At 41.4% G+C, this 25,696-nt stretch overlaps 1 long non-coding RNA gene across 1 annotated transcript; it reads right to left on the bottom strand.

Annotated features, from left to right (window-relative positions):
* Positions 1-1,345: 1,345 nt before the first annotated feature.
* Positions 1,346-16,715, bottom strand: LOC139420332 (uncharacterized). Its single transcript, XR_011635505.1, has 3 exons — positions 16,582-16,715; positions 4,723-4,760; positions 1,346-1,476 (listed from the first exon to the last, which is right to left on the bottom strand). It is a non-coding gene; the product is annotated as an uncharacterized lncRNA (long non-coding RNA).
* Positions 16,716-25,696: the final 8,981 nt, after the last annotated feature.

Raw genomic sequence — 25,696 nt, 5'->3', positions numbered from 1 at the left:
TATAAATACCCCCAAAAATGACTTAAGTAAACATACTTTAAGGTACTACTTAAGTACTTTACACCAATGAATGTTGTTCATGGTGAGTTTGTTTATTGCTTGCTTCATCAAGAACACTTGGTCTCTCTCTCAATTCAGTTCAAATGGCTTTATTGGCATGGAAACATGTTTACATTGGCAAAGCAAGTAAAATAGATAAACAAAAGGGAATTAAACAATAAATGAACAGTAAACATTACACTCACAAAAGTTCCAAAGGAATAGAGACATTACAGATGACATATTTTGGCTATATACTGTGATGTAACAATGTGCAAATAGTTAAAGTACAAAAGAGAAAATAAATAAACATAAATATGGGTTGTATTTACAATGGTGTTTGTTCTTCAGTGGTTGCCCTTTTCTTGTGGCAACAGGTCACAAATATTGCTGCTGTGATGGCACACTGGTATTTCACCCAATAGATATGGGAGTAAAGGTTGACCGATTAATCGGAATGGCTGATTAATTAGGGCCAATTTCAAGTTTTCATAATAATCGGTAATCTGCATTTTTGGACACCGATCATGGCCTATTACATTGCACTCCATGAGGAGACTGCGTGGCAGGCTGACTACCTGTTAAGCGAGTGCAGCAAGGAGCCAAGGTAAGGTGCTAGCTAGCATTAAACACATCTTATAAAAAACAATCAATCTTAACATAATCACTAGTTAACTACACATGGTTGATGATATTACTAGGTTAACTAGCGTGTCCTGCATTGCATATAATCGATGCGGTGCCTGTTAATTTATCATTGAATCACAGCCTACTTCGCCAAACGGGCGATTTAACAAGCACATTCGCAAAAAAAGCACTGTCGTTGCACCAATGTACCTAACCATAAACATCAACGCCTTTTTTTAAATCAATACACAAGTATATATTTTTTAAACCTGCACATTTAGTTAATATTGCCTGCTAACATGCATTTCTTTTAACTAGGGAAATTGTGTCACTTCTCTTGCGTTCTGTGCAAGTGGAGTCAGGGTATATGCAGCAGTTTGGGTCGCCTAGCTCGTTTCGAACTGTGTGAAGACTATTTCAAATCAAATGTATTTATATAGCCCTTCGTACATCAGCTGATATCTCAAAGTGCTGTACAGAAACCCAGCCTAAAACCCCAAACGGCAAGCAATGCAGGTGTAGAAGCACGGTGGCTAGGAAAAACTCCCTAGAAAGGCCAAAACCTAGGAAGAAACCTAGAGAGGAACCAGGCTATGTGGGGTGGCCAGTCCTCTTCTGGCTGTGCCGGGTGGAGATTATAACAGAATATGGCCAAGATGTTCAAATGTTCATAAATGACCAGCATGGTCAAATAATAATAATCACAGGCAGAACAGTTGAAACTGGAGCAGCAGCACGGCCAGGTGGACTGGGGACAGCAAGGAGTCATCATGCCAGGTAGTCCTGAGGCATGGTCCTAGGGCTCAGGTCCTCCGAGAGAGAGAGAAAGAAAGAGAGAATTAGAGTGAGCATACTTAAATTCACACAGGACACCGGATAAGACAGGAGAAGTACTCCAGATATAACAAATTGACCCTAGCCCCCCGACACTTAAACTACTGCAGCATAAATACTGGAGGCTGAGACAGGAGGGGTCAGGAGACACTGTGGCCCCATCCGATGATACCCCCGGACAGGGCCAAACAGGAAGGATATAACCCCACCCATTTTGCCAAAGCACAGCCCCCACACCACTAGAGGGATATCTTCAACCACCAACTTACCATCCTGAGACAAGGTCATGTATAGCCCACAAAGATCTCCGCCACGGCACAACCCAAGGGGGGGCGCCAACCCAGACAGGAAGATCACATCAGTGACTCAACCCACTCAAGTGACGCACCCCTCCTAGGGACGGCATGAAAGAGCACCAGTAAGCCAGTGACTCAGCCCCTGTAATAGGGTTAGAGGCAGAGAATCCCAGTGGAAAGAGGGGAACTGGCCAGGCAGAAACAGCAAGGGCGGTTCGTTGCTCCAGAGCCTTTCCGTTCACCGTCACACTCCTGGGCCAGACTACACTCAATCATATGACCCACTGAAGAGATGAGTCTTCAGTAAAGACTTAAAGGTTGAGACCGAGTTTGCGTCTCTCACATGGGTAGGCAGACCATTCCATAAAAATTGAGCTCTATAGGAGAAAGCCCTGCCTCCAGCTGTTTGCTTAGAAATTCTAGGGACAATTAGGAGGCCTGCGTCTTGTGACCGTAGCGTACGTGTAGGTATGTACGGCAGGACCAAATCAGAGAGATAGGTAGGAGCAAGCCCATGTAATGCTTTGTTGGTTAGCCGTAAAACCTTGAAATCAGCCCTTTTCTTGACAGGAAGCCAGTGTAGGGAGTCTAGCACTGGAGTAATATGATAATTTTTTTTGGTTCTAGTCAGGATTCTAACAGCGGTATTTAGCACTAACTGAAGTTTATTTAGTGCTTTATCCGGGTAGCCGGAAAGTAGAGCATTGCAGTAGTCTAACCTAGAAGTAACAAAAGCATGGATTCATTTTTCTTCCTAACAAAGACAGCCAACTTCTCCAAACGGGGGATGATTTAACAAAAGCGCATTTGCGAAAAAAGCACAAACGTTGCACAAATGTACCTAACCATAAACATCAATGCCTTTCTTAAAATCAATACACAGAAGTATATATTTTTTTACCTGCATATTTAGTTAAAAGAAATTCATGTTAGCAGGCGATATTAAACTAGGGAAATTGTGCCACTTCTCTTGCGTTCATTGCACGCAGAGTCAGGGTATATGCAACAGTTTGGGCCGCCTGGCTCGTTGCTAACTAATTTGCCAGAATTTTACGTAATTACGACATAACATTGAAGGTTGTGCAATGTAACAGCAATATTTAGACTTATGGATGCCACCCGTTAAATAAAATAGAGAACGGTTCCGTATTTCACTGAAAGAATAGACGTTTTGTTTCCGAAATGATAGTTTCCGGATTTGACCATATTAATGATCTAATGAAGGCTCGTATTTCTGTGTGTTATTATAATTAAGTCTATGATTTGATAGAGCAGTCTGACTGAGCGGTGGTAGGCAGCAGCAGGCTCGTAAGCATTCATTCAAACAGCACTTTCCTGCAATTGCCAGCAGCTCTTCGCTGTGCTTCAAGCATTGCTCTGTTCATGACTTCAAGCCTATCAACTCCCGAGATTCGGCTGGCAATACTGAAGTACCTATTAGAACATCCAATAGTCAAAGGTATATGAAATACAAATGGTATAGCGAGAAATAGTCCTATAACTACAACCTAAAACTTCTTACCTGGGAATATTGAAGACTCATGTTAAAAGGAACCACCAGCTTTCATTAATTCTTATGTTCTGAGCAAGGAACTTAAACGTTAGCTTTTTTACATGGCACATATTGCACTTTTACTTTCCTCTCCAACACTTTGTTTTTGCATTATTTAAACCAAATTGAACATGTTTCATTATTTATTTGAGACTAAATTGATTTTATTGACGTATTATATTAATCGTAATTATATTAATGTTCATTCAGTATTGGGGCGGCAGGGTAGCCCAGTGGTTAGAGCGTTGGACTAGTAACCGGAAGGTTGCAAGTTCAAACCCCCAAGCTGACAAGGTACAAATCTGTCGTTCTGCCCCTGAACACTGTTCCTAGGCCGTCATTGAAAATAAGAATTTGTTCTGGTTAAATAAAGGTAAATAAAATTGTTCTAATTGTCATTATTATAAATATATATAAATTGGCCGATTAATCGTTATCGGCTTTTTTTGGTCCTCCAATAATCGGTATCGGCGTTAAAATCATAATCGGTCGATCTCTATATGGGAGTTGATCAAAATGTGATTTATTTTTGAGTTCTTTGTGGGTCTGTGTAATCTGAGGGAATTATGTCTCCAATATGGTCATACATTTGGCAGGTTACTCATTCACACACTGTCCAACCTCCGTTCATGACCACTAGTCCCACCTCTGCGAGCTACTGACACATTTCTAAAAGAGAGTCGAGTCCTATCTAAAGGGTTCTGACTGAGCTCGTAGCTGTACTCCCTCTAGTCACAACCTATCTAAAGATAATTTGACACCGGAAAGTATCCCCTTTTTATCGCAATGAAGCTTGTTTCCACGGTGACCTTGGCTGGACTCTTGGGCACGCAACGCACAAAGATTCTCCTGTCCCAAATTGGAGGATGAAAGCGTGCTCGGGCGTGGGGGACACGCAAACGCATAATATTATTGGCACAGTGACACTACAGTGCGTTCAACCACCAGTCTTACAAAAGTGCCATTGTAGCCCATGCAAGACTCTACTTACCAGCTTTGTTCTTATTTTGGCTTATTGAAGGAAGTAACACAGACAAAGTTGTAGAAGTGTGATAGGGCCACCTATGCCTATTCTATAGAACGGAGTCCAGATCCAGGATGACACTTTCTGGCCATCTGAGCTTGAGAAAATAATAGCCTATAGCACACTGTCTACTCCTATAAAATTACATATTTACACATTTTTTTTAATGTCTTTTATGCCTGGTCTTCATTCAGCTTTGACTTAACCATCTTCAGATCCTCTTTTTTTGTTGGATCCACATTTCTCCACCATGTAACATTTAAGTGACAACCAATTATAAGCCATTATCAATCATCTGCTAACAGAGGTCACATAAGACAAAAACATTTGATAAACAATGTTAATCTTACCAACAGTGGCCTCCAGTTTTCTTATGTCGAGGGCCTCCCTGGCAACAGGCCAAAAGAGGGAAGTAGAATGGGTAAGTATACCAATATGAACATAGGCTACTGTACATTTGCATACAAACAAACATACTTATTATCCAGCATGACAAAAACAGAGGCTACATTGCCACATTTCAATGGGGCTAGCAAACAGTTAGGCTAAACATAATATCATTTTTGGCTAGCAATAAAGGAAAGTTAAACTTACAGATGGTGCCAGCATAGGGGTTAAGAAAGACAGGATGACGAAGGGTTGAAGATGATTACCTTCGGTATTGTCAAATACAGTAGCTAGCAAACAACAACCAACTACTTCCTGTTTTGTCTTCTGCACTTGCAAAAAGCCTGTGTAGTAAAGCTGTAGTGTTTTGACTACTTATTTACTACCAACATCAAGTAGTAAAAAGCTCCACCTGATTACTACTGGACACTGTTTTCCTACTGAACACTACAAAACTCTACTTGTTTATCTTGAGTAGTGCATAAACTACACATTCAATACACAACCACTACACGTCTCTACATAGTCACTACTGCACAAATAGGTTTTGTGTAGTAATTCAGTAGTACTTTTTCATGAGGGACAGATGGTCAGAGAGCCGAGGTGTGGCACATTTTATCTTGCCTATGGCTACTTGAGAGTTTTTATATATATATATTAACACTGCATTACACTTGCCAGAGTTACTCAAATTTAACACTATGGGATAATTAACAATTATTTCTATTCAACACTAGTGTTCATCTAAAGTTAACTCCTAGCATTGAACAAAACATTTAACATTCACATTTCTGGTTACTCTGTCAGGTGTATAAATGTAGTGCCACCTGGAATTACAAAATAACAATGAATCCAAACACAACGGTTGCATCATGTCCAAAAATTATTTATTCAGTGCTATGCTTCAAACATCAAATTAGATTGTTTTGTATATGTGCTGAGATTTCAAAACATAAGGAATTATGTCATGTCAAGAGACACATAGATTCTGGAATATGATATCCCAATAAGAGCTGTACATGTTTTCATTTCAACAATAAACTGTGTAAATTACTAATAAAAAAAAAACAAGCACAAAGTTGCGTCATCTGGGAAAGTATGCAAAATAGGGTACAGGTTTGGAAGAGATCATCGCCATTATAACACCTATTCACATTTGTAGTCCGGAAGCGCAGAGCATAGTACAATGACATATTCATAATGTGGTTCTGGCTACGTGAGTGAGCAGTCTATCAATCAGAACATGAGCACTATAAGGAGATAATGAATATAAAGAGTATGCTCGGCCGCGTTTCCGTAAGTATTTTTGAGTGGACCGTCTCCTTTTGCTGTTCTGTCAGATTATGCTAATCGAACCTGCAGCGTCTGTCAGTTTCCTCTTCATTGACTGCAGATTCTGCTGCATGGATCATCTTCTGAAGTTTAGGTGTGTAGGCAAGGTCCTTGCTTTGCTCAATTATATTTTGCTTGAATGCAGTTGGCCACCGCTCCAAAATCCTGGTTATTATATACCTGGGCCTGGTTGCATAAAACATATTAAGTCAATTTTCCCAGCATCTTTTCCCTTAAAGTTTCCTTAAATTTAAGTCAGTTGCACAAAACATTTTAAAGTTAAGAGTCCCCATGAGTTCCCTTAAGTGCTTCATTCAGTATGGATATCAATGTAAACAGCATTTGTGGAGTTGAATGTTGCTTTCCTCTGGTTGCAAAAGGAAAACATCAACCAGTTAGCTAAGTGTATAAATAGCTAGCTACTTAGCTAAACAATGGAAGGTGCACAATCCATGGCTACAAAACTAGCGGTCCAGATAGCTAGCTACCTACTCTAAGTTAATATGACGTGCTAGAAAGTAATAGAAACAAGTTGAGAACAAACGTAACTAAAATAAACGTGGTTTACTATCTTCTGAATCATTTTGTTTATCCTATCTTGAATGTAGAAATTGTAGTTTGATCTACCAAAATAAATGCGATCTCTTTGACACTGTCAGTGAATTAGATCTTCTCTATGGTAACCAGGGACTCTTTCTGCCATACATGCCTTCAAACTTCCAACATCCCCGGCTCCCTAACAAAAGAGATGAAATGTGGATCAAAAAAAGTTTCAAATTAAGCCTATTATTTTTTTATGACAGTAAATTAATTCCACACGTTGCCTTGATGCAAGTTGTTTGGGAAAAATATTATTTTGTATTTTATTCTGTTATATTTCATTATAGTCTTAGCCTACTATAAAATACATGTGTGTTGATTTGAACATTACCAACATTTAAATAAAATGTAACCATGTTTGAACTTTTAAAATATCATAGTTTTTTTTGTCAAGTTCCTTAATTGAGAACGTTCCAAAGCCAAGCAACTATCCTGCGCCATCCAATATGGCTGCCAACGGACATGTGTCACGTCCGAACTCAGTAGCTCTACTCTCATTGGTCCTAACGATTTGTTATTTTTTTGTTTCATGTAGCATCCGACACCGCCGTTCATAGATCAATGGATCATTAGAAATGGGTAGATATATATGTAGATACAGCATATAGCTACTTAACAACAACAATTATTTAATAAAAAAGTGACTCAATGCGATGCACACGAGTTCTATTCACAAAACGATCAGCTGCCGATTGTTTAGCTATAGCTAGCTACAAATAGCTAGATGGGTGATGCAAAGAGTATTAGAAGTGGTTTTATATTACATTTACCTACATTCACATATGCCTACGTACCTTCCTGTAACAATATTGCAGAGATAAGAAGTGTCTTGCAGAGTCAAGATCAGAGCTCCAGCAAGCTCATTTTGAGAACTAAAAAACTGTATACAATACCACTTTCAAAAACAACACACCACAACAGGACATTTCCTTAATCCCACCTGGCCTATCAGAGTTTAAAATGGAGCTACAAGCAAATTGCTTACACCTATCCAATACCTCCAGATATACACTGGAAGTTGTTTCTAAGGGCTACAGGTTTATTTGGATTTCAGGGATTAGTGTCCAGGCCCAGATCAACACTGCATTTATGTGGTCTAATGGCCATCACCACAATAACAAGAGACTATATGTGCTATTAGGTATAGTAGGTCTGCCTATACTAGGGTTAGTAGGGATCAGGATTTCCTGACCTGTCATGGCATGTAGGGCATTGGTCACCAACCCTGTTCCTGGAGAGCCACGGGGTGTGCAGGCTTCTGTCCCAGCTAACCCTATGAGGACTAATACACTGGAGGGTTTGTAAGTGTTGGGTTTGACTCCACATTGTTGAATAGTGTCTACTGTCCTGTTGCAGGTAGGCATGCTATATAATTACTCTAAAACCTAGCTACAGGTTTAAGAGCAGCTATGGTAAGTAGACTAGGCCTACTTATTATAGGCAGGGTTGGACGATGTCCACTTAGCACCCACACAGCAAGTCACAAGTTACATTTGCTTTAAGGGGAGGACAATATAGGCACTTGCAATGTCATCGTAAGGTAAGACTGATTCCTCAGTGTGTGTTAGCCTTAACTGCATTAAAACCTGAAATGTTTATTTGTAAATATGTTGCATTATGTATCTGATCAATTATGTGTATGTATCTAATAATATGTTCTTCTACATCTGCATTGCTTGCTCTTTGGGGTTTTAGCCTGGGTTTCTGTATAAGCACTTTGACATCTGTTGATGTAAAAAGGGCTTTATAAATACATTTGATTGATTTATAGTTATCTCTCTATGTTCTCTAGTTCTAGTTCAGGAACCAAGGAGAGAGGATGTGCATGGAGAGGAGGGCCGTGGAGAGAAAGATTTATGTTAAGTACAATTCCACCAATATGAAATGGTGGCAGCATCTCACACTATGCAATTAGATCTCCACTTCAAATTGAAAGCACACTACACAACATGGCCTGATAGTAGCCATCACACTGGGTGATTTCACAAGACGATTGTTTACACTTACACTCGATAGAAGGAAGAGGCTCCTTTCCTTCTGTGTGTACGATAGCGTTAAATACATTGGAAGAATATAAAGACTATTCTCCCTATCATAATGTGATAGCAAGGGTGCCTTGTCCACCGCGTGTGGATGACAATCAATCTAGAAAACTTATCGGGATGCTGTGGCTTGTGGCAAATTCATGTCTAAAATTACAAAGTGACATAATGTATCTATTAGACATGACTAGTGCTTTGTCAAATTTAATTAATTTAATTTGTATTCTGCCATGTGAATTAATTAACTCTGAACTGCATGATACATATATTTTTTAACAAGAAAAGGAACATACATGCAACACATGTTTAGGGAAATATTGTGGTGGAAATTGTTATGAGTTACCATTCAATAATTGAGTCATGTAGGGGATGGATGATTTTTGAGATTGTTCAGTTCTTGCTCTGACTGGTGTGAGTTTGTGTGAGTGGCGTGTTATTCTTCCAGATGTTGTGGTGATTGGCTGTGGTAGGACGTTCCTATTGTCAGGAGGAGATGATGGGAAAACTGGAGGCAGACTGTTGTGTTTTCTCTCAATCAGTGGGCAGAGGTTGAGGAGTGTGCTGATGTGTAAGCTGCTGTATCACGGTCCAAGGGTATTCCACCATGCTCGCTTCTGTATTCACTCCAATTGTCCAGTCATGGTTGAGGTGAGACAGTAGTGCCATGCAGGGGCGCTGTATTCTAGAACAGGCCCAAAGTTGGTGGTGCAGATGGTGACTAGAACAGGTTTTGGAATGGAACCCATGATCCTGGTGTTGCATGCCTTATGGGCATGTTCTACCAACTGAGCCATAGAGAACCACAAAGAGTGTCTGGTTACCCTTTTCCACCTGCTGGCCTACCTCAGATCATACTGAATCCCAGCAGTTTAATATCAGATGTTTGCAGAGTGTGTCCATTTAGGTCCAGGGGTTTCAAATGGGGTGGGTTGTTTGTAAAGCAAATATGCAGGACTTTGCACTTGTTTTGGTTGGGCTGCATGGAGTGCTCATCCACCTAGGATCACATCTTTTCTAGACCATGTTAAAGGCTGTAGAGCTGCCACACCCTAATACACTCTGCAATGCCATCAACCTGTGATCGAACTTCTGAAGTGCGCTGTCGAGGAGGGCCAGGAAGATACAGTGCCTTGCGAAAGTATTCGGCCCCCTTGAACTTTGCGACCTTTTGCCACATTTCAGGCTTCAAACATAAAGATATAAAACTGTATTTTTTTGTGAAGAATCAACAACAAGTGGGACACAATCATGAAGTGGAATGACATTTATTGGATATTTCAAACTTTTTTAACAAATCAAAAACTGAAAAATTGGGCGTGCAAAATTATTCAGCCCCCTTAAGTTAATACTTTGTAGCGCCACCTTTTGCTGCGATTACAGCTGTAAGTCGCTTGGGGTATGTCTCTATCAGTTTTGCACATCGAGAGACTGAAATTTTTTCCCATTCCTCCTTGCAAAACAGCTCGAGCTCAGTGAGGTTGGATGGACAGCATTTGTGAACAGCAGTTTTCAGTTCTTTCCACAGATTCTCGATTGGATTCAGGTCTGGACTTTGACTTGGCCATTCTAACACCTGGATATGTTTATTTTTGAACCATTCCATTGTAGATTTTGCTTTATGTTTTGGATCATTGTCTTGTTGGAAGACAAATCTCCGTCCCAGTCTCAGGTCTTTTGCAGACTCCATCAGGTTTTCTTCCAGAATGGTCCTGTATTTGGCTCCATCCATCTTCCCATCAATTTTAACCATCTTCCCTGTCCCTGCAGAAGAAAAGCAGGCCCAAACCATGATGCTGCCACCACCATGTTTGACAGTGGGGATGGTGTGTTCAGGGTGTTGCTTTTACGCCAAACATAACGTTTTGCATTGTTGCCAAAAAGTTAAATTTTGGTTTCATCTGACCAGAGCACCTTCTTCCACATGTTTGGTGTGTCTCCCAGGTGGCTTGTGGCAAACTTTAAACAACACTTTTTATGAATATCTTTAAGAAATGGCTTTCTTCTTGCCACTCTTCCATAAAGGCCAGATTTGTGCAATATATGACTGATTGTTGTCCTATGGACAGAGTCTCCCACCTCAGCTGTAGATCTCTGCAGTTCATCCAGAGTGATCATGGGCCTCTTGGCTGCATCTCTGATCAGTCTTCTCCTTGTATGAGCTGAAAGTTTAGAGGGACGGCCAGGTCTTGGTAGATTTGCAGTGGTCTGATAATATTATCGCTTGCACAGTGCTCCTTGGGATGCTTAAAGCTTGGGAAATCTTTTTGTATCCAAATCCGGCTTTAAACTTCTTCACAACAGTATCTCGGACCTGCCTGGTGTGTTCCTTGTTCTTCATGATGTTCCCTGCGCTTTTAACGGACCTCTGAGACTATCACAGTGCAGGTGCATTTATACGGAGACTTGATTACACACAGGTGGATTGTATTTATCATCATTAGTCATTTAGGTCAACATTGGATCATTCAGAGATCCTCACTGAACTTCTGGAGAGAGTTTGCTGCACTGAAAGTAAAGGGCACTCTGTCTCCTAGCTGAATCAAGCACTTTGTTACCACGGTATGGTCAACTTTGTTGAAGGCTTTGCCTAAATCTGCAGTTATTATAGTGCCTATATAATGGTCTTGCATCAATGGATTTTACATCATGTCTAGGATGCTGACCAAGACATCTGTCGTCGACCTTCACTTTTTGCATCCAATCGGTGGCAAATTTGTCAGCCACCTTAGCTCCAGTATTCCAGAATTGTTCCAGTGTATTACAGCTGCCTGTGTTCATGATGTTTCTTAATCATGCTTCTTAATTAAGTTTGGCCCGAGAAATTAGCACCAGAAACAGTGGAGTTTCAATTTCTCACGCTGGCAGTCTATTGAAAAAAGGTCAATGTTATTATGACCATTACAATTCCACAGTAGCCTGTCAAGTACAATATTATTTTGTTATTTGACAGATAGTGACAATATAAGTCTATAAAGAAAAATTATAAATGAAGGCTAACAGAATTCTATCTGATCTAACTAAGAATATGAGGGTCTACACCCTACAACCTCACCCCAACAATGATCATGCCTTAATTTAGAGAATTTTGAGAAATTTGTGAATGCTATTCCTTTTTACATGACCAAAAAAGGTAACCATTTGACTTCAAAGACCCTGTTTACCACAAGATATCCTGTCCTTTTATCGATGTGATCTAAATACACGTATAAAGTCACAAATATATGCTATATTAATAATGGAGATTATAAACTGGGTGGTTCGATCCCTGAATGCTGATTGGCTGAAAGCCGTGGTATATTTAAGCAATAAGGCACGAGGGGGTGTGGTATATGGCCAATATACCACGGCTAAGGGCTGTTCTTACGGATGACACAACGCGGAGTGCTTAGGACACAGCCCTTAGCCGTGGTATATTGGCCATATATCACAAACCCCGAGGTGCCTTATTGCTTAAATATTGTCGTGGCTGAATCAGAATTAGTTAGGTAACATTGATAAATAAGATGTTTTATTTACATAATAATGCTTATGTGAGATATTTGTCATTAGGATGTTTTCTTTTGGATAATACTGTTGGCAGTTGCATTTTCCTCCCTTCTCCCAGGGCTTTGTCACTAGGGGCCCAGAGAGGGGAGAGGTCAGGCTTGTCTTCATATGTCAATATATCTGTTAAACCATGTGATGCTATGAAGAATATCAGAAGGGGAGGAGGACAGAATGGAGGCTTGTCTTCTTATGGGAATGTGTCTGTAACTATTGTATGTCCCCTCTGAGGTTGCCCTTATCTTGATCTAGTATATGACCTAAGAGGCTCACTGTCTTGGTGATCTTGTCCAGGAGAGATTGTATTTGAGATGGGAGTATCTAGAATTGACAATTGAGATATGCCATTGGATGATGTTTTGGTACTATGTTGTACCAAGAATGAGAAGTAGAACCTCGTCTTAAGAGAGCAAACTGAACGATAATTTATAGCTAATGCTGTCTGGCTATGGGATACTCCTCTCTCAAGTAAAGTCTTCCTTTGTAATGTTCCTAAGATATGTTATTCGTCATGTGAGTTGAGAGGGGTGTGTCTTGGCTATAAATGTTACTAAGAATTGTTTTGTAAGCACTCTCAGAGAATTCATTTATAGATACTGAATTGATCTGAGAGTCAAAAAGGGCTATGGTGAAGCTCATATAATTAAAGATGGACTTTATAATATAACTGACTTGTGTGTGGTTTGCCCTCTCATTATTTGGTAATACAGGAAATTTCCACCACAATATAGCACAGCTTTAGGTACGATTACGATGAAAAAGTATGATTAATTTTGATTAAATTATTAAATATGATTAAATAAAATAGTCTTCTTCGGAGTCTTCTTCTGCTCCACCTCATCCTGTGGTCTTTGCCCACCAAAGGGATTTCCAACCCTTACATCTTCAGGTGGTCCTTGCCATTCACCCTTGTCATCTCCATCACCAGGACAGTCCCTTGCTAAATGTCCTGGCTTGCCACAGTTGTAGCAGCTCCAGTCTCCTTCTCCAGAGGTGCATTGCACTCCTCGCCCTCTGCCTCTTCCCCCTTCCTCTACCTCCTCCTCAGTCTCGTCCTCCACCTCCATGGTATCCTCCTCCTCCAGCGAAAAACATCAACTATGCACATTGTAGTTTCGCACCAGTCTTGGAGTTCTTCTGCCTGATCTGTCTTTCTGCATGGGTGATGTGAGGTTTGACATCAGAAAGGGTCTTTGTCTCCCACCCAATGCATGTAGTGGTCACAGCTGTCTTCAGGTCTTGTTGCAGGCCAGTAACCACAGCATGGCACAGCAGGCTGCCATATGATCTTGGTCAGGGGTCTGGCCACGATGCTGGAAGAAGATCTTCTCCATTCGTTCCTGATAGACCTCAAAGCTCTCATCGGCCTTCATCATGGTGGAATGTTTTTTTCTGCCGGTCTGTGTGTTTTGGGTATGTTGTCTTTATATTATCAAACACAGCAGTGAGTTGGTCTGCACGGTTGGCTATGGTTGCATCACTGTTCCAAACTTCCTTACACTGGTTCCACTTGAACTTTAAACACTGACAGAGTATTTCCTAAATTTCACAGGTGATGGGGTTATACATGGCAGTCACGTCCTTTACAATGGCTTTCACCTCATCCACGTCCCAGAGTCAATCCACAGTCATAGTAGCTCCCCCTGAGGGTTTGGTTATGATATCAGGAGGAAGAGCTTCTTGAGTGGGGTCCGCTCGTCTCCTTTGCGGTATTGATCATCATCATCATCATCAGAGCTGCATTCTGGGGGGCTGTCGGCTTTGTCCCTTCATCTTTGTCTAAGGTCGTAGTCAGTCTTTTGTTTTGGCCTTATCTTGGGTTTAGTTTGGCTCTCGCCCCCTGCCCATAATAGGCTGGGGGTGGCTGCGGTGCGGCAGGTTCCATGGTTCTAGAACTGGCCCGTACCCGGGGTTCACTGGTCCGGCAGCCAGGGGTTGGTTTTGGCCTGGCTGTTGGTCATCCCCTCCAAGAGATCTTCCCAGAGTTAACCAGAGGGGGTGATGGCGGGGACCTGGCTGTTGGTTACCACCACCAAGAGGTCCTCTTGGCCTGGCTGTTGGTCACCCCCACCAAGAGGTCTTCCCAGAGTTAACCGGAGGGGGTGATGGCGGGGGCCTGGCTGTTGGTTACCACCACCAAGAGGTCCTCTTGGCCTGGCTGTTGGTCACCCACCCCCACCAAGAGGTCTTCCCAGAGTTAACCGGAGGGGGTGATGGCGGGGGCCTGGCTGTTGATTACCACCACCAAGAGGTCCTCTTGGCCTGGCTGTTGGTTACCACCACCAAGAGGTCTTCCCAGAGTTAACCGGAGGGGGTGATGGCGGGGGCCTGGCTGTTGGTTACCACCAGCAAGAGGTCAGTCTTCTGCTTCTCTCGTCTTCCTTTTATTTGTCTTCCACTTGCTTTACCATCAGTCACTTTACTGTTTTCTCCTTCAGAGAATCTTCTCTCTCCCGCTTTATAAAATCATCTCACTTGACTTTAATCTTCTTATTACTTTTCTCTTGCTTTTCCAGCTGCTTTATTAATTCCACCAATTTGTCAGAGCTCAGGGTGCCATCCTCAAGGAAACCATCATCAGTCCATCCAGTTTGTCAGAGCTCAGGGTGCCATCCTCAAGGAAATCATCATCAGTCCATCCAGTTTGTCAGAGCTCAGGGTGCCATCCTCAAGGAAACCATCATCAGTCCATCCAGTTTGTCAGAGCTCAGGGTGCCATCCTCAGGGAAACCACTATCAGTCCATCCAGTTTGTCAGAGCTCAGGGTGCCATCCTCAGGGAAACCACTATCAGTCCATCCAGTTTGTCAGAGCTCAGGGTGCCATCCTCAGGGAAACCACTATCACTCCATCCAGTTTGTCAGAGCTCAGGGTGCTGTCCTCAGGGATACCACCATCAGTTCAGTAAATTTGTCAACAATACAAAAATCGTTGCACTCACTTAATATTCTTAAATTCCTTAACATAGAGTTCCCAAAACTTTCATGTAGTTCCCAGAACTACTTTTTTATTTTGTATTTTATTTCACCGTTAGTTAACCAGGTAGGCTAGTTGAGAACAAGTTCTCATTTACAACTGTGACCTGGCCAAGATAAAGCAAAGCAGTTTGACACATACAACAACACAGAGTTACACATGGAATAAACAAACACAGTCAATAATACAGTAAAAAAAAGTATATATACAGTGTGTGCAAATAAGGTAAGATAAGGGAGGTTGTCACATCCTGACCATTGAGAGTCCTTATTGTCTATGGTGGAGTAGGTCAGGGTGTGACTGGGGGGTTAGTCTAGTTTATTATTTCTATGTGGGTGTTCTGGTTTTCATGTTTCTAGGTTGGTGATTTGTATGATTCCCAATTAGAGGCAGCTGGTAATCGTTGTCTATAATTGGGGATCATATTTAAGTAGTGTTTGTTCCCACCTGTGTTTGTGGGATATTGTATTTTGATTAAGTGTACGTAGCACCTCTGTAGTCACGGTTCGTTGTTAGTTTATTTGTTTTTGTCTTTGTTAAGTTTCACTTTATCATTAAAATTATGTGGAACTCAACATCCGCTGCGCCTTGGTTAATTTCTACAAACGATCGTGACAGAGGTAAGGCAATAAAATAGGCCATACTGGCGAGGTAATTACGATATAGCAATTAAATACTGGAGTGATAGATGTGCAGAAGATGAATGTGCAAGTAGAGATACTGGGGTGCAAAGGAGCAAAATAAATACAGTATGGGGATGAGGTAGTTGGATGGGCCATTTACAGATGAGCTATGTACAGGTGCAATGATCTGTGAGCTGCTCTGACAGCTGGTGCTTGAAGATAGTGAGGGAGATAAGAGTCTCAAGCTTCAGTGATTTTTGCAGTTCGTTCCAGTCATTGGCAGCAGAGAACTGGAAGGAAAGGCGGCCAAAGGAGGAATTGGCTTTGGGGGTGACCAGTGAAATATACCTGCTGGAGTGCATGCTGCGGGTGGGTGCTGCTATGGTGACCAGTGAACTAAGGCGGGGCTTTACCTAGCAAAGACTTGTAGATGACCTGGAGCCAGTGGGTTTGGCGACGAGTATGAAGCGAGGGCCAGCCAACGAGAGCGTACAGGTCGCGGTGGTGGGTAGTATATGGGGCTTTGGTGACAAAATGGATGGCACTGTGAATGAAATGAAATTCCCAGAACTACGTAAGTATTCTTTGAATACTTACAGACAACGTTGCCGACAAGGTCTCTCTACCCACGCCTAGTCCCCTCTTGGGACTCTGGATCTTTTTCTAAGCTTCTCAAAACAGTTAGAAATTAATTTAAATTGACTTACTGAAATTCAGTTAGTCCTTCCAGGTTTCGTAGATGATGTGTTTTCTCCCGTGCAGCCCACAGTGAGTGGCTGATGTGGGCGGGTCCTCGCCGTCTTTGGTCAGACAGGAATTTCCCTTGCACGCCTTCACATGGAATGTGACACCGGTGTTCCCTCGCAGACCCTCACTGCCAAGCTCCACAGGTAGAGTAAATCATCCTGTTTTGTGACGCCAAATTGTAGTGGAAATTACCACTAAGGACTTCAAGTCAAAGTTAAATTAACAAATCTTTATTATCACGGCCAGAGAGGTTACAACAAACTTAATACTCAAAGTACAAGTCTGTCAGAAGCTCTGAAGGGGTGCTTCATTTTTAGCACTCTTTATACTCATGCACAAACCAGGCATCTCTGCTCTCATTGTGCAATAGGCTGATCATGACCTTGCACACACAGTTTCTAGGCGTTGGGCCAAAGTAAAAATGTGTTCCCTTCTTTCTGTTCTCTTTCTATCAGTTCCCTTCTTGTGAGCAAATTCACAGAACACAATTACAAGAAACAATACCCTACATGTAGTCACGCATCTGCAGAGACACAGAGGACACAAACATTTCCACTACATAATTCACACTGTTGCCCCAGTGGACGGTTTTCAAGCCATTTCCCTACATCAATCTTGAACTATCTCCCTGATTTAGCTATCTACAGTATTATTTCCCTTTCATCTGTATTATCATAACCAGCCTGGCTAGCTAGCATTATGATATTATGTTGTATAACCAAAAGTAGCTACTAGCTAGCTAGTACCAGCTATCTACTTAGCTAATATACTCACCAACCCCAGTGGTTTGATGGTTGACATACAGCAGGAGTGACCATGTCAGATGCATATATCTCCTATGAAATTACTAGAGGGGACTTTGTCATAAACCCTCAGTTCCATAATGGGAAGAAAATGGCTGCCATCTTGGTCTGGGAGAAATCCAAAATTAGTCTATTTGCTTTTACTTATGCAGGAAAATAAAAGTAAGACGTATCAGAAATGTTGTCATCTAAAATAATGTCATATAATTATAAATACAGTTAATATGGGGTTTATGCCAATGTTCTGTATAAATAGTCTCTAAAATATATGGAAACAGACAATAAATGTCTCAGATGTTGTTTTCTTGGAAAGCTGTGAGTGCCATTATATAATACAATACATCAGTATGTGTTGCATTTACACTTTGTCTGTCCTATCATCAAATAATTTCAGCCAGTGCAGGGATGTGGATTGACTGCATTGTTTGAATTGGCAGTTAATCTGACAATTTAATGGACTCATTATTTTCTAAACTGTCTGGCTAGATAGCTAACACACAGTGCAGATAAGTGTAAAACGGTGAATTGGTTGACCAATGGTTGACCAACTCCCTGACCAATATGGCTGTTCTTTGGACCAACATAAGAAGGTTCATGTCAATTCTAGGATTTCTATGGTCAGATGTTGCGTTCCTGGCCACCTGGCAAAATTGTTGAAATGCATTGGAAGTTTGCACCAACTTTATTTTGCCGAGCAAAATGTGCATTGCACCGATATGCAGATATGACAACAAATGTTCACATGGCAGATCACAATGTGTTGTCTCTGTGCAATTGGGCATCTTTGCCAAAAGTGGGCATGTACTGTAAGTAATCCATACCCAACCCCCCAGTAGGCTAAGTCGTGACCAACTCACTTACAAAACTCAGTTTTGGACGTGACTGACTTTATAACCATAATTATCCAATGTACACTTTGTAGTCATTTTTCCCCCACCGGACCCTCCTCCTCCCGTTTCAGGCTGGCCTTCACAGATTATGCCATTATCTCCTGAAGTTGCCAGTAATAGGCTTCACAATATTGTTGTAACTATATTTGAGAAGGTTAAGTAAAAATGAAGAATTATTGTTTAACCTGCAAACCAGCAGAGTTCACCACTGAAGATTGTTTCAGAATCGCGGACAGCGACCAGCGCGGGAGAAAGCGCTCACAAGATTCAGTTTAGCACCTTGGAGAGCGCCACTGCAGCGGCAGCACTCCGCACCTACAGCACCGCTCATGAGCCAGTTCTGCACACCTGTGGCAGAGTGGGGAACTGTATGCTACAGAGACAGAAATGTTTGGCGTGGCAGGAGACGGCTGACGGACGAGAGAATGCCATCTGATTTGTTCCCTTCCCGTTTCCACAAAACGTTGGAATTGGAAATGTGTAGGGAATAAACCCGAAACTGCATTTTTTATCACAATCTTGCTTCTAATCTACTGGTTATACACCACAGGCCTATACTTGTATTTGACAACAACCAGGTAACAACTTTCTAATCGCTTTATCGTGGTAGTTAATCTGAATTAGACCTACAGTAGCCCAAACTAAAACAACCGAAGCTTATCACTGACTCCGAGCACGAATGTCTCTCAAATATGATATATTGCTGAATGGGAAAAATCCAATAGGCAAAAAAATAAAGAGCAGTTAAAAATAAAAAACGAATCAATTATTAAGAACATTGCAGTTACAGCCAGTAGGCTTACAGCCAGTAGGCCTTGTATTCAATCAACAGAGTTTAACAGTATTACAGTAAATATATTGTGTTTAATAACGAATAAATGAATAACAAAAGAAGTTGTAGTCTATGACAACAGTAGACTAGGCTATTTAAAGAAGCTTATGAAATCTAATGCTGAACATAAAATGTATTGTATAGGCCTAGGTAAAAAAATAAACAACGTATATTGCACCATTCCAAATATTTAGCAGCAGCATGCATTATAGCGTCATGTTCTCTCTATCTGCCAACTGTATCGGACTGGCCTGCGTACTCACATAGACCTGGGCTGCCACCTACTTCCCCAATCTTTTCAAGTTATGAGACAGGATTACCAGCTTGTCAACATTTTCTGCAGAAGGCAGCTCCTCATCCGCTCTGATGGAGTGGAGGTAGCGGGATGGAGAGGCGGTATCTCGCTGCTCTGGCCAGCTTCGGATACCTGTCCTAATTTTCCCCCACCAAGTTAGCAGTCCAGCGTTGACATTGATGTAGGCTTCTACCCGTTTTGCATCGTCAAAGAACGAAAAAGCAGCATAAAAGCGGGGGTCTACGGCTTGGACATAGACTATTCTCAAATAGTCGGCGGTGAGCTGTTTCCTCCACCAGAATTTGCTTTAAGACTTAGTGGTGGGGCTGTCATCCCCCACTGAGGCCAAGTGGCGGCGTTTGAGGTTGGCCAGCATGGGCATGGATGCAGATAAAGATGCGTTGTCCTCCTCGGCGTGCAGCGCAAACATGCATGAAGCATGAAACACCTGCACAACACTCAAAATCAATGACATATAATTTTAGAAGCATTAGCTCGCTAGCTAATAATGTCCCTCACAGACATTGGTCTAAAAGCCTTTCATGGGAAAAATATTGAGCAAGAGTCAATCAAGCTAGCTAGCTAACCACTTTAGCTATGGGCTAGTTAGTGACTTTTAAGTGTTTCCAAAAAATGTTGTACAATAAATCTGACAATCAAATATGATGTAAAGTTTAATTGGACTACCAAATGACAACAAGACAAGTTTGTTTGAAACTCACCCTCTATTCTGCCTTCTCCCTACAGTTCTCAGCCATTAGCTTCGCCCACGACTGCCTCACGTGAACTACAATCCCGACGCTGTGTTTGAATGTTCAGAAACGCCAATAATCATCGCTTGTGATACGGCTTTCGAAACACATGGCCCTTATCTTTCAAATGAAAAACACACACGTAACTGTAGCAGTTTTGCACAGATCGATACAGCTATGGAGCCTCCATCTGACACAACTACACTTCCACTTTCAGATCGAGTGTCGGGGATCTTAACAAAACTCCCCCCTACAGAAGACGCCATTGTCCAATGACTCTTAAGTTGTATTCAGAAAGTATTCAGACCCCTTCCCTTTTCCACATTTTGTTATGTTACAGCATTATACTAAAATGGATTAAATAATTTTTCCCATCATCAATCCACACACAATACCCCATAATGACAAAGCATTTTAGATTTTTTTTTGACAATTGAGCTCCGGTGCATCCTGTTTCCATTTATCATGCTTGAGATGTTTGTGCAACTTCATTGGAGTCCACCTGTGGTAAATTTAATTGATTGGACATGATTTGGACATGATTTGGAAAGGCACACACCTGTCTATATAAGGTCCCACAGCCTCAAAAAATGTCTGTAACATAGAAGGTCCCGAAGAACACAATGGCCTCAATCATTCTTAAATGGAAGTACAGTTGAAGTCAGAAGTTTACATACACTTAGGTTGGAGTCATTAAAACTCGTTTTTTTCAGCTCACTTATGACCTCCACAAGAGACAGCCCAAGTTGACTAGGGAAATGTGCAGATACATGTTGTGTAAGGTGCTGTAAAATCTAAAAACAAATTATTGGCTCATCTCAGCGAAGGCTAGAAATAGCTAATAAGACACTTGATAGTGCTGCTGCAAGTTTTATGTATGTTTTTTGTATTGTTCTTTGTGAGTACGTGCAGGTACAGTGCCTTGCGAAAGTATTCGGCCCCCTTGAACTTTGCGACCTTTGGCCACATTTCAGGCTTCAAACATAAAGATATAAAACTGTATTTTTTTGTGAAGAATCAACAACAAGTGGGACACAATCATGAAGTGGAACGACATTTATTGGATATTTCAAACTTTTTTAACAAATCAAAAACTGAAAAATTGGGCGTGCAAAATTATTCAGCCCCTTTACTTTCAGTGCAGCAAACTCTCTCCAGAAGTTCAGTGAGGATCTCTGAATGATCCAATGTTGACCTAAATGACTAATGATGATAAATACAATCCACCTGTGTGTAATCAAGTCTCCGTATAAATGCACCTGCACTGTTATAGTCTCAGAGGTCCGTTAAAAGCGCAGAGAGCATCATGAAGAACAAGGAACACACCAGGCAGGTCCGAGATACTGTTGTGAAGAAGTTTAAAGCCGGATTTGGATACAAAAAGATTTCCCAAGCTTTAAACATCCCAAGGAGCACTGTGCAAGCGATAATATTGAAATGGAAGGAGTATCAGACCACTGCAAATCTACCAAGACCTGGCCGTCCCTCTAAACTTTCAGCTCATACAAGGAGAAGACTGATCAGAGATGCAGCCAAGAGGCCCATGATCACTCTGGATGAACTGTAGAGATCTACAGCTGAGGTGGGAGACTCTGTCCATAGGACAACAATCAGTCGTATATTGCACAAATCTGGCCTTTATGGATGAGTGGCAAGAAGAAAGCCATTTCTTAAAGATATCCATAAAAAGTGCAGTTTAAAGTTTGCCACAAGCCATCTGGGAGACACACCAAACATGTGGAAGAAGGTGCTCTGGTCAGATGAAACCAAAATTGAACTTTTTGGCAACAATGCAAGACGTTATGTTTGGCGTAAAAGCAACACAGCTCATCACCCTGAACACACCATCCCCACTGTCAAACATGGTGGTGGCAGCATCATGGATTGGGCCTGCTTTTCTTCAGCAGGATGGAGCCAAATACAGGACCATTCTGGAAGAAAACCTGATGGAGTCTGCAAAAGACCTGAGACTGGGACAGAGATTTGTCTTCCAACAAGACAATGATCCAAAACATAAAGCAAAATCTACAATGGAATGGTTCAAAAATAAACATATCCAGGTGTTAGAATGGCCAAGTCAAAGTCCAGACCTGAATCCAATCGAGAATCTGTGGAAAGAACTGAAAACTGCTGTTCACAAATGCTCTCCATCCAACCTCACTGAGCTCGAGCTGTTTTGCAAGGAGGAATGGGAAAAAATGTCAGTCTCTCGATGTGCAAAACTGATAGAGACATACCCCAAGCGACTTACAGCTGTAATCGCAGCAAAAGGTGGCGCTACAAAGTATTAACTTAAGGGGGCTGAATAATTTTGCACGCCCAATTTTTCAGTTTTTGATTTGTTAAAAAAGTTTGAAATATCCAATAAATGTCGTTCCACTTCATGATTGTGTCCCACTTGTTGTTGATTCTTCACAAAAAAATACACTTTTATATCTTTATGTTTGAAGCCTGAAATGTGGCAAAAGGTCGCAAAGTTCAAGGGGGCCGAATACTTTCGCATGGCACTGTATGTAGGATATGTATGGGTGTGAATGTATGTGTGTGTGTGTATATATATATATATAAAAAACGTATTATTTTTTTTTATTATATATTTTATTTTTTAAGCCTGTCACATCTGTGAATGTGGAATGTGTTTTGTTGGTTGATTGAAAAACAAGAACTTAATAAAACTTTAAATTGAAGAAGAACATTTTTTTTTTCAACCACTCCACAAATTTCTTGTTAACAAACTATAGTTTTGGTAAGGACACTTTGTGCATGACAAGTAATTTTTCCAACAAATGTTTACAGACAGATTATTTCACTTATAATTCCTTGTATCACAATTCCAGTAGGTCAGAAGTTTACATACACTAAGTTGACTGTGCCTTTAAACAGCTTGGAAAATTCCAGAAAATTGTCATCTGTACCTGTGGATGTATTTCAAGGCCTACCTTCAAACTAAGTGCTTGACATCATGGGAAAATCAAAATAAATCAGCCAAGACCTCAGAAAAATGTTGACTTCCACAAGTCTGGTTCATCCTTGGGAGCAATTTCCAAACATCTGAAGGTACCACGTTCATCTGTACAAACAATAGTACGCAAGTATAAACACCATGGGACCACGCATCTGTCATACCGCTCAGGAAGGAGACGCATTCTGTCTCCTAGAGATGAACGTACTTTGGTGTGAAAAGTGCAAATCAATCCCAGAACAACAGCAAAGGACCTTGTGAAGATGCTGGAGGAAACGGGTACAAAAGTATCTATATCCACAGTAAAACGAGACTTTTACCGACATAACCTGAAAGGCTGCTCAGCAAGGAAGAAGCCACTGCTCCAAAACCACCATTAAAAAAAAGCCAGACTACGGTTTGCAACTGCATATGGGGATAAAGATTGTACTTTTTGGAGAAATGTCCTCTGGTCTGATGAAACAGAAATAGAACAGTTTGGCCATAATGACCATCGTTATGTTTGGAGGAAAAAGTGGGATGCTTGCAAGCCGAAGAACACCATCCCAACCGTGAAGCACGGGGGTGGCAGCATCATATTTTGGGAGTGCTTTGCTGCAGGAGGGACTAGTGCACTTCATAAAATTGATGGCATCACGAGGAAGGAAAATTATGTGGATATATTGAAGCAACATCTAAAGACATCAGTCAGGAAGTTAAAGCTTGGTTGCAAATGGGTCTTCCAAATGGACATTGACCCCAAGCATACTTCCAAAGTTGTGGTAAAATGGCTTAAGGACAACAAAGACAAGGTACTGGAGTGGCCATCACAAAGCCCTGACCTCAATCCTATAGAAAATGTGTTAAAAAGCGTGTGTGAGCTAGGAGACCTACAAGCCTGACTCAGTTACATCAGCTCTGTCAGGAGGAATGGGCCAACTTATTGTGGGAAGCTTGTGGAAGGCTACCCAAAACGTTAAACAATTTAAAGGCAATGCTACCAAATACTAATTGAGTGTATGTAAACTTCTGACCCACTGGGAATGTGATGAAATAAATAAAATCTGAAATAAATCATTCTCTCTACTAGTATTCTGACATTTCACATTCTTAAAATAAAGTGGTAAGCCTAACTACCCTAAGGCATTACATGTCATAAATTGTGAAAAACAGAGTTTAAATGTATTTGGCTAAGGTGTATGTAAACTTCCGACTTCAACTGTAGTTTGGAGCTACCAAGACTCTTCCTAGAGTTGGCCGCCTGATGGTCACTCTGACAGATTTCTAGAGTTCCTCTGTGGAGATGTGATAACCTTCCAGAAGGACAACCATCTCTGCAGCACTCCACCAATCAGGCCTTCATGGTAGAGAGGCCAGACGCAAATCACTCCTCAGTAAAAGGCACATGACAGGCCGCTTGGTGTTTGCGAAAAGGCATCTAAAGGAGAGATCCTTGTTGAAAACCTACTCCAAAGCGCTCAGGACCTCAGACTGAGGCAAAGATTCACCTTCCAACAGGACACCAACCATAAGCACACAGCCAAGACAACACAGGAGTCTCTGAATGTCCTTGAGTGGCCCAGCCAGAGACTTGAAGCTGATCGAACATCTCTGGAGAGACCTGAAAATAGCTGTGCAGCGACCCCATCCAACCTGACAGGTCTTGAGAGGATCTGCAGAGAAGAATGGGAGAAACTCCCCAAATGCAGGTGTGCCAAGCTTCTGGCGTCATACCCAAGAAGACTTGAGGCTGTAATCGCTGCCAAAGGTGCGTCAACATAGTACTTAGTAAAGGGTCTGAATACTTATGTTAATGTAATATTTCATTTATTTTTTTACAAATTTGCTAACATTTCTAAAAACGGGTTTTTGCTTTGTCATTATGGGGTATTGTGTGTAGATTGATGAGAAGAATATTTTTTTTTTTAAATCAATTTTAGATTAAGGATGTAACGTAACAAAATGTGGAAAAAGTAAATGGGTCTGAAAACTTTCTGAATGCACTTTGTGTACTGAGATTCATGATCAAGGGCTGCAAGGTGCGGCCTCATAATGGCGTTGATGAGAATGTTGAAGGCAACAATGGATATTGGTGGGCTGACTTGTTATGTTTCTTAAGCTAATTAGAGTAAAACAATTACACCATAACTAGAGGTTATCTACAACCACACTAGGGGTTGTTCGATACTGCAGGTTGTTCAACCAAATACAGTGTCCTTGCTATCAGGGATCCTTGAGACGTCCCAACTCTGACATCACCTCATTGAAGTTGACATTTTAACTGGTTAGGGTTAGGGTAGGGGTTATGGTTTGTGGTAAGGACGTCCTAAAGATCCAGTATTGCACTAATATATGGGCGTAAATAGTTTTGACACTGCTAATTTAACACTGATTTGTACTCTACTCGGCCTTGTCTCAGGATGGTAAGTTGGTGGTTGAAGATATCCCTCTAGTGGTGTGGGGGCTGTGCTTTGGCAAAGTGGGTGGGGTTATATCCTGCCTGTTTGGCCCTGTCCGGGGGTATCATCGGATGGGGCCACAGTGTCTCCTGACCCCTCCTGT

The sequence above is a fragment of the Oncorhynchus clarkii genome, chromosome 11 (genome assembly GCF_045791955.1).
Source record: "Oncorhynchus clarkii lewisi isolate Uvic-CL-2024 chromosome 11, UVic_Ocla_1.0, whole genome shotgun sequence".
Classification (NCBI taxonomy): domain Eukaryota; kingdom Metazoa; phylum Chordata; class Actinopteri; order Salmoniformes; family Salmonidae; genus Oncorhynchus; species Oncorhynchus clarkii.
The sequence above is the reverse complement of the archived record's forward strand: the minus strand, read 5'-3'. Positions and strand labels throughout refer to the sequence as shown.